Raw genomic sequence first — 18382 nt, forward strand, 5'->3', positions numbered from 1 at the left:
CAAAGGGACCAACAACTTGCGCCCCAAATCCCCCCGTACAGGGTAAGGTGTTTTGAACTGATGCAGGGGGTATTTTGAACACTTTCTATGCCCGAATTAAAAATATAAAACACGAGGCGTCGGCTTGTTTTTGTCGTTAAATGTTCTTCAGTTAGTCTACAGTCCATCTAAATCGATTCAAACACTAAATGTAACACCTGAGCTTCGCCCTGGTAACCCATTTAACTTGATCAAACATACCAAACGTCCGATAGCCTACTTGAGGACATCGGGGCCGACATACAGTAGACAAGGCTGCGCCTCGCTCGCTTGAAGTCTGTGAGTAGCCTGGCCATCCGAAGTAACTGCTTTATCTATGGGGCTATGGGCGACCCGAACACACATCGCGGCCAAAATAAGACTGCCACAAACACATATTCCATGCCATTTATGAAAAATAATATCGAAGTAATTCGATTTTCTAACACTATTTAGTATGAAACACATGGATATGGCAGGCTAGCAAGCTACAGCTATCGATTCTGCAAGGCAGAAGCGAAAATAGGTTCTGTACTCCTTTTTGGACGGGCTCCGGAACGCAACTTCAACACTCGGCACTCGAAAGCCGTTACGGAAGAAATATTTAGAGATATTAACTTACACACTCCGTCATACTGTGCCTGGAGATGCGTCGAAATAGTTATGGACTGGTGTGATGGCTGAACTGATCTCCGTACTGGGGGAGAGTAGGGGAGTAGAGAGAAAGCGAGAGAGAGAGGACGGTGGCTGCCTGAGCGATGTGCTTTGCTCTTCCTGGTTCGGCTTCACCGATTTGCAGAAAACTTAATCTTAACCATTTGCTATGCAGACAAGCCTCGCTGACATCCAGTCTTCCAATGGCGAAAACGCCAGGCTGTTTATTTCAAGAATAAAACCTAAATATTTGTAGAATTTGCGTCCCCTTGCGAAGTGGCTCGAATTACTTGGTTCAAGTCGATGCACGGGCTATGGAGCGATGTTGCCCCCCTCAACGCCAGCCTCACCCTGTCATTATGTCGTGACCAGACCCAACCCAGACCACATCCAGTAAACCCACAATCCATGTTTTCACACATCGCCTGGTGTGTACAGATATCACAACAACATTGTAATGTACACCCAAGAATGTAAAGCATGCGGGGAAACAACACCGGTTCATTCCCATTCCCTGTGGTTGAATAAAATGATCATTATTTTCAGATCACAGTCCATAATGTTATTAGCCTAATATGTTGTTTTTTTGCGTGCCCCAAAAGTTTTAATTGGATATGGAAAGAATTCTAATTTCAGTCAATCTATTACAAAAAAATCCAACACTTTATAGGCTAGGGTCCAAATGATTGGCCCTATTGGCCAGGCATATTGGCTGCTTCATGTGCATTACCGCTAATAGGCCTGTTTTATTTATTGCTTTATTACACGATCTATTGCTTTATTACATGATCTATTGCTTTATTATGCCTAAAAGCACACACGAGCCAGTCCTGTTGCAGAGGAATTAGTATAAACCAGCACAACAATAACATGCAGGCCTCCACACCACGTGTGATAACGGGCAAATTATGACAACAAATTATAAAGATCCAAACACTGAGCACACTCGGGGTTTTGGTTTTGTGCCGGTGTCAGGTGATTACATCAATGCTTACGCGGCGATTCTCAATAGTCCCGAGTGGCTTCATTCCTCTCCTTGTCTCCTTTCCTTCAACTGCACAGATATGAACTGGACAGCTTAAATCAAATCCTCAGGGCATCCACCATTGCTTTTCCTTGCTTTGTGCTTTCAGATCTGCGCAGATGAAGGAGGTGAGGAAGCTCCTTTAGACTATCGAAATTAAGGAGAGAAGACAAGGAGAGGAAGCTGTTGTAGACTATTCAGGTGGACCCTATACTGTTTTACCACCCCCACGCCTTGCATGAAGGTGAACATTTGTGATTTCATGGCGAAGACATCTGACCACCCGTCGCTATTTCGGATGTTGCCTATGTTTCCAGAATATCCCCATTGAACACAAGGTAAAAAATAATAACGAATATCTAGATGAATATATGTCCCTACAAGTTCAACATTTCGGTCATGCATTTGGTTGAGGAAAAGGACGTGGGCTGCAAACTGAACAGGACGTGAACAGGACGTTAAGGGACAATATCAGACGACTTGAAGCCTTCAACTAAGACAACTGACATTTCCCCTGGTTTGCCAATAGATAGAGCCATCTTCACTCCTTGAATAATGTAAAATCAAATATATTGGCTGTGTGCACAGTCTATCAGATGTTATAGGGGGTGCAGCGAAATTCTTAGGATATATGTTACTACAGCGCCTAACAATACAGCAAAATGTCAAACAAGTACATAAATATTCAACAAATAAAATAGAAATCAAGAACTGTCGGGACGAATCCAAATAAACGTTCTGAGCAAATAATTGAAGAAATAACACTTTTTTTTTTTTTTTACTGCAAGTCAGCGCCATCTCAGACAATCCATTTAAGACATTTGTAACCTCTATAGGCCTACCCAAGTTAAACTTTTCACTGTACGACACAGCAACCACACAGTGGAGAGGTTGAACATGCAAGTGTTTCGTAATAACACGTTAAAAAGCAGTGTGCACAGCTAATCATGACTGACAGTTTTCAATATTTAACTTATGACATCATTATGCAGGCCTCTATGACTGAGGGTACAAGCAGTAGTCAACTCCTGAACAGTGCAGTGCACTTCAGATAGGCTAAATGCATTACCGTTTTTCTTAGGGATGTAGGCCTAACGATTCACCGCATCAGTCCCAGATTCAAATGTTTAAGATAGAAGTGCATCGGTCCTCGGACCTCAAATCGATCCAAATGTAGCATGCATCGTTCAGAAAATATATTCAAAACTTAAGAATCACCAGTCCACATTTTTTGTTGTTGTTGCTCATATTACATTCTTTCTACCTTCTGAAAATAACTCATATTTTGCGACAACTGATGCGTCCTCTCCTTCAGTGTCGAACTGCATGTAATTGTATTGACAAGTCACTGATCTACAACTCATTTTGCATGCCGAACAACCCAGTGCAATATCAGTAGCGTGGTCAAGCTATGCACTGTGCCCAGTTTCGAGCGAGGTAGGCGGCGTGTTCCTGGACCTTTCAGCATTCAAACGCTAAAATGGCTTCCATGATATTAAGCTTTATTAGGTGATTGACAACCAATGTAAATTGCTAGGATATTGTTATCTAAGCCCTGTTAAAAATGTATTTTACCGGAATAAAAGTGAGTTCTCCTGTAGCTTATCTGGCTATACCTGCTGAATGGGGCTTACAATATAATTGATTTGGATTGTTCAAGTTCACCATCAGCAATACATTTCGTAGTTTTGCTTTAAACAATCAGTGTATATGGTAATTTTTTGATATATTGGGTAATGTTGATAATTTGACAAGGAGGACAGCAATCACTTTTGCGAGGCACACTGCGTGGCAGAAGCCAGAGAAGAAAAGATCATTCTGTAAAAACTTCCAATTGGTCAAAACCATTCGATTTTGAGATGGGGGTGAAACGCAAAAGCTGTGCTATATTTTCATTGGCTATGTCATAGCTAATTTATAAATGATAAATAAATACATTAACTCTTAACCCTTTGCACGTGTGGGAACTGGCCTATATGTATAGGGCTAATTTGAAATGTTTCTTACAGAAGAAATATGAAAAGCATATGCATGGTAGCAATTGAAAGGGAACAGTTTGGAGATTATGGAAAAATTATCAGACCAAAAGGTGGGGACACAACAGTTCACCTGACACAAGACTGAATCCAAATTTACACGGTTGATTTTATGTGCATTTTACATTTACTCTACTTTTCGCCGCATTTGTTGATAACGAAATCTGAAAATACTCAACACATTAAGTAACATGGATAAGAATATTCCTGGAAAATGTGGGGTAGGTGCAACATAAGACAAAAAAATGACAAGGCTTTGAGTGAGAGGACTAACTGGTGTCTCCACATGGACACACACCTCTCCAAAGGGTGCACAGTTCCAAAGTCATTTCAATGCATTTTCATGACTCAAAGAAGTCTTTAAAAAAAATAAAACTTTTATAGTTGATCTCTCCGAGCTGTGCTGTTGAGGAACTAGAGCAAGCACACTTGTAGTTTTGGTTGGAACACAGCCCTGCATCCCCACCATCACACAATTACTGTTGTTTACGCAATCCAAAAGCGGTCCATTATAAACCACAATCTGGGTCAGGAGGGCATCATTTGAAAGCTGGTTCTATTGCCAACATGACTAGCTAAGTTATACAATACGATATTAAAGCGTCAGGCTTTAACAATGCAATTCAGAGAAACAGATCATAATTTGGGTGCGCATAGAAAGGAGTCATAAGTGCATTCAGGTGCGTGTACGCTGCGGCAAATTTTATTCACAATAGAAAAACATAGGCTCATTCAGTTCAGAACAACCCAGGGTATGAAGCCATGTCATCTTGTAACTGTATATTAAACATAGTGATCATAAACGTTGGCACTGTATATGACATGAGTTTTATACTATGGAAATGTGAAGTGCACAGGTGTTTGGCTTGCTTGTACGACTTCAATGTGGTATTTATTACAATCCTTAATGTCTCATCTTTCAAAATACAGTCCTCTTAGTTTACAGCATTTTCCTCACTCAAAAATATATATTTTTACTAAAGTTGCCCAATTAGTGGGAGGGATGGGGACAATTTCTTGTCGTGCGAGGTGCTCAAGTTCAGAGCGGCTGTCAGTCATAATCCATACAGCGCTGTGAAGCAGAGAACCTGAGCTCTGAATTCATGTACAGCCACTGCGTTCCAATTTAGGCATTTATCAGTGTCCAAATCTGCCATTTTCAAACTGTTTACGAGTGTAAAGTCCTCTTAGTTTACAAGTTGGAACCAAATAAGGTACTTGAGAGCGATACCATAGAAAAACTACTTTAGGGTCTCTGAAGAACCATAAATGGGATGGTTCTTTGAAGAACAATACAATTATTTTTTTCTAAAACCTGAAATGTTTCGGCCCTCCAGCACCGGAATTGAATAGCCTTGCTATAGGGTTTTATTTGAATATTTCCCAGGGTTACTACCATATTTCGCAGGGTGCCTTTCCAGTAAATTTTAGAGTTAACATGACGTCCTGACCATAGAGAGCTCGTATTTTTCTATGGTAGAGTAGGTCAGGGCGTGACTGGGGTTTTTTGTGTAGTTTATTTATTTCTATGTTTGGTTCTAGTTTCTTTTTTCTATGTTGGGGTTTTAGTCTAGTTTAAAATGTTCTATGGTGTTTTCTAGGTTATCTTTTCTATGTTGGGGTTTTTGTCTAGTTTACATTTTCTATGTTGTGTTCTAGGTTCTTTTTTCTAGGTTGGGGTTTTTGTATGATTCCCAATTAGAGGCAGCTGGTCATCGTTGTCTCTAATTGGGGATTATATTTAAGTTGTTGTTTTTCCCGCTAGTGTTTGTGGGAGATTATTTTGAGTTAGTGTATGTTGCACCTCTTCGTCACGGTTTGTTGTTTTTGTTTATAGTTTATTTGTATGTCTTGCATAGTTTCACATAATAATAAAGATGAGGAACGATACGCATGCTGCGCCTTGGTCTCCTTCATACGACAGCCGTGACAGACTGTTTGGTAGTGACAGAGAAATGGTTGTTAGATTCATCAATTTTCAGTCCTGTGGCCTTCACCAAGTGAGATTTAAAAAAATGAAGACAATACAATACATATTTCATAAGGCCTTCTTATGAGGGCCTAGTTTTACCCTAATACAGTGGCCTGAAACTCATTACAGGCCACATCAGGCCAGCAAGTCATATCATGCTGGCTTGTAAAGTGACATGTAATTCCTATTGGAGTGGGGATATCCAACATTTGAAAATGTTTATTCACCCTCAACCTGCATTCAGAATGATTGCCAGGGTTGGGAAGTCTAAGATATGAGACTACTTTAAACATCTGAACTGGAACAAGCGTTTCAGTAACGGGTGCAATAAATCCAATTTAGAGATTGGAATACTTCAGAAAAATGTGCTATTTATATTTGAGTAGCATAAGATTAATTAATCAATGCAAAAACATAGATTTTGAAACAAATAATTCTAAAAGTCGACCTGCAACAGAGCATCCTGGGAAATAAGATGATGGGCGTGGGTTTGGTTCAACTCTGGATATTAACACCAACACTGGGATTATTTTACACCACTGAGTGTTAATTTAAGTCTTGAATCAACACTAGAAATGCTACACCAAAAAAAATCTATACTAGTTAACACTGGCTAATATGCTGTGTGCTATGAAAGGGAAACATCTGCAGGCTTCCATACAATTAAATAACCTTTTAGAATTCTGAAGAACCGTAGATAACACGTCAAGAACCTCACAAAAGTTTTTTTATCGTGCAAGAGTTCTCCAAGGAACCTTTTTCAGTGCAGGTTTAGTACCATAGTACTCATGCAATCACGATACTTGATACCAAGGCAACAAAAAAGAAGGCATATTAGCCAAAGTCACAGAATGACACTTCATCCAGACAGATCAACTCAGATACTGCTCTGTTCAATCGTTGGGCATCTTTTGAGTTCAATATCATTACATTTGCCTTTTTTGATGTACAATTTTTTTCCAGAGACAGCCAGGTATGCATGAATGAATCAATTACAATTTTTTTTTTTTTACCAATCTAACAACATAAAAGGCAATAATTTACCATTCAAATAATCTCTATTGATAAACTGGGTAAATCAATATGTAGCGTAGGCCTAGCCACAATAAAGGTGAATGCATATTCAATAGGTGTGTGCATGCATTGAGTTATTACATTTTTTTTGTCTGATTTCATGGGGCTACAATCTGTTTCCCTTCCATTTGGGACTTATTGTATCGTACTGATCAACTACATTTGAACAGAAGTAGTGTATTTTATAAAAATGCGTGTGGTCTCTTTAAAGAACTGCACTTGATTTGACCCAAAAACAATTGCGTTGCTCCTCAAGAAATGCTGCCGGCCATGAGAGGCCAAACATGGGTTGGGTTGGCTTAGGGGTGCGGTTTGATGTGGATGTTTCTTGGGTGTGTCCTTGCCACCACCAAGACACATCCATCTGTCAGAACCTTGCCTGCAGCCGTTTCACCCCCACTCAATCACAACAAACACACCTCCTGCAGGTTGAGTTCAATAACTACAGGAGATGTATGGTGAGGTACCAAAGGAAGTTTTGAATAGGCCAGTAGCCTACAGAGTAATATGAGAAGCATTCCTGACATAGATAATCTAAACTAAGTGTTTTGACAAATTTCAAATGTAGTAACAGGTCCATGTAGAAGAAACAACCCTTTACATAATACCATACAAGCAGTGTTCTGCAAATATAACAATGTTAACATTTCATCTTTCATTGTCATTCACAGTTGATACGGATACTGTGCCTATCAGCATTTTGCAATGGTGGTAATGGGGCTACCTTGGCAAACATGTCAGTGGTCATACCTTCCTGTGTGGTGTCCTGTATACCACAGGAGTTCCCTGATCCTGGCACAGAATACACAGGGTTTCTCCCTCCCTCCTAACTAATACCAATCAATTCAATAATAGAAAAAGACAATACAAGTAAAAGTTGTGTCTAGTAAAACTGTAATGCCAAGTCTCTCTCCATTCAAGGTCTCTCTCCATTCAGAGACATCAGTATCAGGCCCGTCTGTCAGTCATCACATCATCTTGCAATTCTCCTTGTGCTGGCTCCCATAAAATGTTTCTGTGAACACATGTATTTATTTATTTATGCAAGTCATTTAGTCAGTTAAGAACAAATTATTTTTGCCAGAGCCCCAGAGCCTTTAGGCTGTTGCCAATGACAGGTGAAGGTTGCTGGCCGGATACTTGCCAACATGTGGCTGACTGTTCCATTCATAGGAATGCTCACAGCGAGGGTATGTCTGCATGATGCTGATGAGGGACCCCTTGTTGGTCTTCTCTATGCTGCATGTTCGGCTGCAAACTGGACATCTCTTGAACAGGCAATCTTATGAGGTAGTGTTGACTGGGAGGGACTGGGTGATATAATCAACAGTCAAGTAGTAAATAGCATTTTATTCTAAAGAAAGGTCAAGCCGGGTATTTTTTAATACAACTTCACACAACACACAATACCTGTCATTGTTGATGACGCTGTATGTGTCATCAGGGCAGTAACTCAGATCACTATCAGAGGCCTCATGATGGCATGTCCTTTTCATAGGAGTCCAGGGAGACTCTAGCAACAACCGATTAGCATGACACACTTTTATTCAGAGGTCTTGCCTGACAAGCTGTGAAAATAGCAAGTGAACAATTAAATAAATTATTTTGGAGGTTGCGTAACCATTACTAAGAATAGTAAAGCCCCCTTTACTGGCTCAAATAGCTGTCCAATCACCCTGTTACCAACCCTTCACAAAGTTTTTGAAAAAATTGTGTTTGACCAGATACAATGTTATTTTACAGTAAACAAATAGACAACAGACTTTCAGCAAGCTTATAGGGAAGGACATTCAACAAGCACAGAACTTACACAAACTACTAATGATTGGCTGAGAGAAATTTATGACAAAAATATTGTGGGGGCTGTTTTGTTAGACTTCAGTGCGGCTTTTGACATTATCGATCATTGTCTGCTGCTGAAAAAACTTGTGTTATTCTGGATAAAGAGTTACCTGTCTAACAACACAGAGGGTGTTCTTTAATGGAAGCCTCCCAATATAATCCAAGTAGAATCAGGAATTCCCCAGGGCAGCTGTCTAGGCCCATTACTTTTTCAATCTTTACTAATGACATGCCACTGGCTTTAACCTGTTATGGCTAGGGGGCAGTATTTTCACAGCCGGATAAAAAAAACGTACCCGATTTAATCTGATTATTACTCCTGCCCAGAAACTAGAATATGCATATAATTATTAGCTTTGGATAGAAAACACTCCAAAGTTTCTAAAACTGTTTGAATGGTGTCTGTGAGTATAACAGAACTCATTTGGCAGGCCAAAACCTGAGAAGATTCCATGCAGGAAGTGCCCTGTCTGACAATTTCTTGCCCTTCTTGATTATCTCTATCCATTACAGAGGATCTCTGCTGTAATGTGACACTTCCTACGGCTACCATGGGCTCTCAGAAGGCGGCAAAAAGCTGAATCGTGGCTTTGCAGGCTCTGGCTGAAAAAAAGTAGCGCGTTTGGCTAGTGGCTGGTTACAGTACTGTGAGACTCAGGCGCGTGCCCGAGTCGACCCCATGCTTTGTTTTCATTCGTCTGTTTACCTAAACGCAGATTCCCGGTCGGAATATTATCGCTTTTTTACGAGAAAAATGGCATAAAAATTGATTTTAAAGAGCGGTTGACATGCTTCGAAGTACGGTAATGGAATATTTAGAAATCTTTTGTCACGAAATGCGCCATGCTCGTGACCCTTATTTACACTTCGGATAGTGTCTTGAACGCACGAACAAAACGCCGCTGTTTGGATATAACTATGGATTATTTTGAACCAAACCAACATTTGTTATTGAAGTAGAAGTCCTGGGAGTGCATTCTGACGAAGAACACCAAAGGTAATCAAACTTTTCTAATAGTAAATCTGACTTTGGTCAGGGCTAAACTTGGTCGGTGTCTAAATGGCTAGCCGTGATGGCTGGGCTATCTACTGAGAATATTGCAAAATGTGCTTTCACCGAAAAGCTATTTTAAAATTGGACATATCGAGTGCATAGAGGAGTTCTGTATCTATAATTCTTAAAATAATTGTTATGTTTTTTGTGAACTTTTATCGTGAGTAATTTAGTAAATTCACCGGATGTTTGCGGGGGGTATGCTAGTTCTGAACGTCACATGCTAATGTAAAAAAGCTGGTTTTCGATATAAATATGAACTTGATTGAACAAAACATGCATGCATTGTATAACATAATGTCCTAGGGTTGTCATCTGATGAAGATCAAAGGTTAGTGCTGCATTTAGCTGTGGTTTTGTTTTTTGTGACATTATATGCTAGCTTGAAAAATGGGTGTGTGATTATTTCTGGCTGGGTACTCTGCTGACATAATCTAATGTTTTGCTTTCGCTGTAAAGCCTTTTTGAAATCGGACAGTGTGGTTAGATTAACGAGAGTCTTGTCTTTAAAATGCTGTAAAATAGTCATATGTTTGAAAAATTGAAGTAATAGGATTTTAGAGGAGTTTGTATTTCGCGCCACGCCCATCATTGGATATTGGAGCAGATGTTCCGCTAGCGGAACGTCTAGATGTAAGAGGTTAAGTAAAGCTATTGTGTCTATGTATGCGGATGACACAACACTATAAACGTCAGCTACTACAGCGACTGAAATGAGCGACTGCAACACTTAACCTGTTGGGGCTAGGGGGCAGTATTTGCACGGCTGGATAAAAAAATGTACCCGATTTAATCTGGTTACTAATCCTACCCAGTAACTAGAATATGCATATACTTATTATATATGGATAGAAAACACCCTAAAGTTTCTAAAACTGTTTGAATGGTGTCTGTGAGTATAACAGAACTCATTTGGCAGGCAAAACCCTGAGACATTTTCTGACAGGAAGTGGATACCTGATGTGTTGTATTACCTTTAAACCTATGCCATTGAAAAACACAGGGGCTGAGGAATATTTTGGCACTTCCTATTGCTTCCACTAGATGTCACCAGCCTTTACAAAGTGTTTTGAGTCTTCTGGAGGGAGATCTGACCGAACAAGAGCCATGGAACAATGATGGCCCATTAGACACCTGGCGCGCGAGTTCATGTTGGGTACCCTCGTTCCAATACGTTATAAAAGAGAATGCATTCGTCCACCTTGAATATTATTCATGTTCTGGTTAAAAAAGGCCCTAATGATTTATGCTATACAACGTTTGACAAGTTTGAACGAACGTAAATATATTTTTTCCCCTCGTTCATGAAGTGAAGTCCGGCGGGCTTAGATCATGTGCTAACAAGACGGAGATTTTTGGACATAAATGAGCTTTTTTGAACAAAACTACATTCGTTATGGACCTGTGATACCTGGAAGTGACATCTGATGAAGAGAATCAAAGGTAATGGATTATTTACATAATATTTTCGATTTTAGATCTCCCCAACATGGCGGCTAGTCTGTATCGCAACGCGTATTTTTCTGGGCGCAGTGCTCAGATTATTGCAAAGTGTGATTTCCCAGTAAGGTTATTTTTAAATCTGGCAAGTTGATTGCGTTCAAGAGATGTAAATCTATAATTCTTTAAATGACAATATAATATTTTACCAATGTTTTCTCATTTTAATTATTTAATTTGTGGTGCTGACTTGACTGCCGGTTATTGAAGGGAAACGATTTCCTGAACATCAACGCCACAGTAAAACGCTGTTTTTGGATATAAATATGAACTTGATAGAACTAAAAATGCATGCATTGTCTAACACAATGTCCTAGGAGTGTCATCTGTTGGAGATTGTAAAAGGTTAGTGCATCATTTTAGCTGATTTATGGTTTTGGTGACGCCTGTCTTTGAATTGGCACAACATTACACACAACTCTTGTAAATGTACTGTCCTAACATACTCTAAATGTATGCTTTCGCCGTAAAACCTTTTTGAAATCGTAAAACGTGGTTAGATTAAGGAGATGTTTATCTTTCAAAGGGTGTAAAATAGTTGTATGTTTGAAAAATTTGAATTTTGACATTTATTTGGATTCAAATTTGCCGCTCTTGAAATGCACCTGCTGTTGATGGAGTGCACCACGGGTGGGACGCTTGCGTCCCACCTAGCCCATAGAGGTTAAGAGCTGCAGTTAGTTTCAGAATGGGTGGCAAGGAATAAGTTAGTCCTAAATATTTATTCAACTAAAAGCATTGCATTTGGTACAAACCATTCACTAAACCCTAAACCTCAACTAAATCTTGCAATAAATAATGTGGAAATTGAGCAAAGGTTACTAAACTGCTTGGAGTAACCCTGGATTGTAAACTGTAATGTTCAAAACATATTGATACAACAGTAGCTAAGATGGGGAGAAGTCTGTCCCTAATAAAGCGCTGCTCTACCTTAACAGCACTATCAACAAGGCAGGTCCTATAGGCTCTAGTTTGGTCGCACCTGGACTACTGTTCAGTCGTGTGGTCAGGTGCCACAAAGAGGGATGGGCAGCACGGCTGGCCCTTGGATGTACACCGAGAGGAGAGATTGACTTCATCACCATTTGCATTTGTGAGAGGTATTGACATGTTGAAAGCACCGAGCTGTCTGTTTAAACGACTAGCATGCAGCTCAGACACCCATGCCTACCCCACAAGACATGCCACCAGAAGTCTCTTCACAGTCCCCAAGTCCAGAACAGACAACGGTAGGCGCACAGTACTACACAGAGCCATGACTAAATGGAACTCTATTCCACATCAGGTAAATGATGCAAGCAGAAAGAAAATACACCTTATGGAACAGCTGGGACTGTGACGCAACAAACATTGGCACATGCATACACACACATACGATAACATACGCACTACACACAAGTACACATGGATTTTGTGTTGTAGATACAGTTGAAGTCGGAAGTTTACATACACTTAGGTTGGAGTCATTAAAACTCATTTTTCAACCACTCCACAAATGTCTTGTTAACTTCTTATGGCTTGGGGGCAGTATTTCGACATCTGGATGAGAAGCGTGCCTAAAGTAAACTGCCTGTTACTCAGGCCCAGAAGCTAGGATATGCATATAATTGGTATATTTGGATAGAAAACTCTAAAGTTTCCAAAACTGTTAAAATAATGTCTGTGTATAACAGAACTGATATGGCAGGCGAAAACCTGAGGAAAATCCATCCAGGAAGTGGGATTGTTTTTGATGTGGGTATTTTCAATTGAATGAATATAGAGTATCTAATGGGTTAGGACCCAGATTGCAGTTCCTATGGCTTCCACTAGATGTCAACAGTCTTTAGACATGGTTTCAGGCTTGTTTTCTGAAAAATGAAGAATGAGACCTTTTTGTCAGTGGACTGAGGAAGAATGCAGAGCTGGTTTGAGCATGTGACCGATTGTGTGCCCTTCGTTATTTTTCCTTTCTATTGAATATGCTATTGTCCGGTTGAAATATTATCGATTATTTAGACAATAGACAACCTGAGGATTAATTATAAACATCGTTTGACATGTTTTGACGAACTTTACAGGTACTATTAGAATGTATTCGTCTGCATGTTTTGACCGCCTTGGAGCCAGTAGATTACTGAACAAAACTGAGTTTTTGGGATATATTTATTGTGTAACTGGGACCCTTCTGATTGCAACCAGATGAAGATCTTCAAAGGTAAGTGATTAATTTTATCGCTATTTCTGACTTTGTAATTCCTTTACTTGGTTGTAAAATGTTTGTATGCTTTTGTAAGCGGGGCGCTGTCCTCAGATAATCGCATGTTATGCTTCGCCGTAAAGCCTTTTTGAAATTTGACAATGAGGCTGGATTAACAAGAAGTTGATCTTTAAGCCGATGTATAACACTTGTATTTCTTATGAATGTTTATTATTACTATTTCTGTATTTTGAATTTGGCGCTCTGCAATTTCACCGGATGTTGTCGAGGTGGGTCGCTAGCGGAACGCCTGCACCAGAAAGGTTAACAAACTACAGTTTTGGCAAGTCAGTTAGGACATCAACTTTGTGCATGGCACAAGTAATCTTTCCAACAATTGTTTACAGACTGATTATTTCACTTATAATTCACTGTATCACAAGTCCAGTGGGTCAGAAGTTTACATACACTAAGTTGACTGTGCCTTTAAACAGCTTGGAAAATTGGCTTTAGAAGCTTCTGATAGGCTAATTGACATCATTTGAGTCAATTGGAGGTGTACCTGTGGATGTATTTCAAGGCCTACCTTCAAACTCAGTGCCTCTTTGCTTGAAATCATGGGAAAAACAAAAGAAATCAGCCAAGATCTCAGAATTTTTTGTTGTTGTTGACCTCGATAAGTCTGGTTCATCCTTGGAAGCAATTTCCAAACGCCTGAAGGTACCACGTTCATCTGTACAAACAATAGTACGTAAGTATGAACACCATGGGACCACGCAGCTGTCATACCGCTCAGGAAGGAGACGCGTCCTAGAGATGAACGTACTTTGGTGCAAAAAGTGCAAATCAATCCCAGAACAACAGCAAAGGACCCTGTGAAGATGCTGGATGAAACAGGTACAAAAGTATCTATATCCACAGTAAAACAAGTCCTATATCGACATAACCTGAAAGGCCGCTGAGCAAGGAAGAAACCACTGCTCCAAAACCGCCATAACAAAAGCGTACTTTTTGGAGAAATGTCCTCTGGTCTGATGAAACAAAAATAGAACTGTTTGGCCATAATGACCATCATTATGTTTGGAGGAAAAAGGGGGATGCTTGCAAGCCAAAGACACCATCCCAACCGTGAACCACAGGGGTGGCTGCATCATCTTGTTTTATTTCACCTTTATTTAACCTGGTAGGCAAGTTGAGAACAAGTTCTCATTTACAATTGTGACCTGGCCAAGATAAAGCAAAGCAGTTCGACAACATACAAAAACACAGAGTTTTGGGGGTGCGTTGCTGCAGGAGGGACTGGCGCACTTCACAAAATAGAAAATATCATGAGGAAGGACAATTATGTGGATATATTGAAGCAATATCTCAAGACATCAGTCAGGAAGTTAAAGCTTGGTCGCAAATGGGTCTTCCAAATGGACAATGACCCCAAGCATACTTCCAAAGTTGTGGCAAAATGGCTTAAGGACAACAAAATCAAGGTATTGGTGTGGCCATCACAAAGCCCTGACCCCAATCCTATATTAAATTTGTGGGCAGAACTGAAAAAGCATGTGCGAGCAAGGAGGCTTATAAACCTGACTCAAGTTACACCAGCTCTGTCAGGAGGAATGGGACAAAAATTCACCCAACTTACTGTGGGAAGCTTGTGGAAGGCTACCCAAAACATTTGACTTAAGTTAAACAATTTAAAGGCAATGCTACCAAATACTAATTGAGTGTATGTAAACTTCTGACCCACTGGGAATGTGATGAAAGAAATAAAAGCTGAAATAATTCATTATCTCTACTATTATTCTGATATTTCACATTCTTAAAATAAAGTGGTGATCCTAACTGACCTAAAACGGAACTTTTACTAGGATTAAATGTCAGGAATTGTGGAAAAACGGAGTTAAAATGTATTTGGCTAAGGTGTATGTAAACCTCCGACTTCAACTGTATGTGGTAGTAGAGTAGGGGCCTGAGGGCACACAGTGTGTTGTGAAATCGTATTGTAATGTTTTTAATATTGTATAACTGACTTACTCTTCCTGGGGGTCTGGGAAAATGATCTGCTGCCTTGGCAGCAGCTAATGGGGATCCATAACAAATATAAATTGCAATCACATTGCTGGACATGTTATGATACCCACCTTTGCACCTTCTGGTAGGTCACCGGCATCCATTCATGACCAGGGGTTCAGTCTTGCACCCAACTGTGTAATTTGTCTAACAGAAAAACAGGGTCAACGATTATCATCATCCCTCAATTATAAACATAGCTCAAGAAATAACAATCTCATTTGGAAGCTATTTCTATGCTTTACATATGTTAATAGGATTAGATTCAGGCCGGTGAAGCCGTTACACTATGCAACCAACTGTGACATGTTTTGCTATGGCCCTGGGTTGGTTTGTGTTTGTTGCTGCTAGTTCATATACTGTTGAAGTCTGACATGAGTTAGCCAATACCACCATAGCTGCATAAAAGTAATAATAATAATAGTGCCCTAGACATGGGTTGCATCTCGGTGGCTAGTGACGGTTTCATCTAAATTACACTAACTTAGAGTGGCATGGAAATACAATGACATTGCTAAAGTAAATAATTAGAAGGAAACAACTTTGCCATATGTTGTCAAATGTACTTTATTAGAGAGATGGCAATGTTGCCATTACTGTTACTTGCGAAGTTTGTAAAAAAAAATATTTCGATTTGTTTAAAGACTTGCTTGGTTACTACATGATTCCATATGTGTTATTTCATAGTTTTGATGTGTTCCCTATTATTCTACAACGTAGAAAATAGTCAAAATAAAGAAAAAAAATTAAGGGAACACTAAAATAACACATCCTAGATCTGAATGAATGAAATAATCTTATTAAATACTTTTTTCTTTACATAGTTGAATGTGCTGACAACAAAAATCACACAAAAATAATCAATGGAAATCCAATTTATCAACCCATGGAGGTCTGGATTTGGAGTCACACTCAAAATTAAAGTGGAAAACCACACTACAGGCTGATCCAACTTTGATGTAATGTCCTTAAAACAAGTCAAAATGAGGCTCAGTAGTGTGTGTGGCCTCCACGTGCCTGTATGACCTCCCTACAACGCCTGGGCATGCTCCTGATGAGGTGGCAGATGGTCTCCTGAGGGATCTCCTCCCAGACCTGGACTAAAGCATCCGCCAACTCCTGGACAGTCTGTGGTGCAACGTGGCGTTGGTGGATGGAGCGAGACATGATGTCCCAGATGTGCTCAATTGGATTCAGGTCTGGGGAACGGCCGGGCCAGTCCATAGCATCAATGCCTTCCTCTTGCAGGAACTGCTGACATACTCCAGCCACATGAGGTCTAGCATTGTCTTGCATTTGGTGGAAACCAGGGCCAACCGCACCAGCATATCGTCTCACAAGGGGTCTGAGGATCTCATCTCAGTACCTAATGGCAGTCAGGCTAACTCTGGCGAGCACATGGAGGGCTGTGTGGCCCCCCAAAGAAATGCCACCCCACACCACGACTGACCCACCACCAAACCGGTCATGCTGGTGGATGTTGCAGGCAGCAGCAGGCTCTGGCAGTGCTCCTCCTGCTCCTCCTTGCACAAAGGCGGAGGTAGCGGTCCTGCTGCTGGGTTGTTGCCCTCCTACGGCCTCCTCCACGTCTCCTGATGTACTGGCCTGTCTCCTGGTAGCGCCTCCGTGCTCTGGACACTACGCTGACAGACACAGCAAACCTTCTTGCCACAGCTCGCATTGTTGTGCCATCCTGGATAAGCTGCACTACCTGAGCCACTTGTGTGGGTTGTAGACTCCGTCTCATGCTACCACTAGAGTGAAAGCACCGCCAGCATTCAAAAGTGACCAAAACATCAGCCAGGAAGCATAGGAACTGAGAAGTGGTCTGTGGTCTCCACCTGCAGAACCACTCCTTTATTGGGGGTGTCTTGCTAATTGCCTATAATTTCCACCTGTTGTCTATTCCATTTGCACAACAGCATGTGAGATTTATTGTCAATCAGTGTTGCTTCCTAAGTGGACAGTTTGATTTCACAGAAGTGTGATTGACTTGGAGTTACATTGTGTTGTTTAAGTGTTACACATACATACATATATATATATATATATATATATATATATATATACACATACACACAAACATACACACACGTCAAAAGTTTGGACACACCTACTCATTCAAGGGGTTTTCTTTATTTTGACTATGTTCTACATTGTAGAATAATAGTGAAGACATCAAAACTATGAAATAACACATATGGAATCATGTAGTAACCAAGCAAGTCTTAAACAAATCGAAATATATTTTATATTTGAGATTCTTCAAAGTAGCCACCCTTTGCTTGACGACAGCTTTGAAAACTATTGGCATTCTCTCAACCTGCTTCATGAGATAATCACCTGGAAAGCATTTAAATTAACAGGTGTGCCTTGTTAAAATTTTATTTGTGGATTTTTTTTCCTTCTTAATGCATTTGAGCCAAACAGTTGTGTTGTGACAAGGTAGGGGTAGCATACAGAAGATAGCCCTATTTGGCAAAACACCAAGTGCATATTATGGCAAGAAAAACCCAAATAAGCGAAGAGAAACAACAGTCCATCATTACTTTAATAAGACATGAAGGTCAGTCAATCCGGAAAATGTCAAGAACTTTGAAAAAGTTTCTTAAAGTGCTGTCGCAAAAACCATCCAGCGCTATGATGAAACTGGCTCTCATGAGGACCGCTACAGGAAAGGAAGACCCAGAGTTACCTCTGCTGCAGAGGATGAGTTCATTAGAGTTACCAGCCTCAGATTGCATCCCAAATAAATTCTTCACAAGGTTCAAGTAAGAGACACATCTCAACATCAACTGTTCAAATGAGACTGCGTGAATCAGGCCTTCATGGTCGAATTGCTGCAAAGAAACCACAACTAAAAGGACACCAAGAAGAGACAATAGACATTAGACCGGAGGAAATCTGTCCTTTGGTCTGAGGAGTCCAAATTTGAGATTTTTGGTTCCAACTGCTGTGTCCT

The 18382-nt window shown here is 40.3% G+C and overlaps 1 protein-coding gene across 2 annotated transcripts in view; it reads right to left on the minus strand.

Moving 5' to 3' along the window:
• LOC106571566 (bromo adjacent homology domain-containing 1 protein) overlaps window positions 1–18382 on the minus strand; it is a 73747-nt gene that overhangs the window by 30186 nt on the left and 25179 nt on the right. Inside the window, exon 1 of one of the 2 annotated variants that reach the window (XM_014144759.2) lies at window positions 641–1100. The exons of the other annotated variant lie outside the window; for it this stretch is intronic. The gene's annotated coding sequence lies outside the window, so the exon portion shown is untranslated. Of the gene's footprint in view, window positions 1–640; window positions 1101–18382 lie in introns of those variants that run through there. 2 annotated transcript variants of the gene reach the window in all.

This window comes from Salmo salar, chromosome ssa15 (genome assembly GCF_905237065.1).
Source record: "Salmo salar chromosome ssa15, Ssal_v3.1, whole genome shotgun sequence".
NCBI classification, from domain to species: Eukaryota; Metazoa; Chordata; class Actinopteri; order Salmoniformes; family Salmonidae; genus Salmo; species Salmo salar.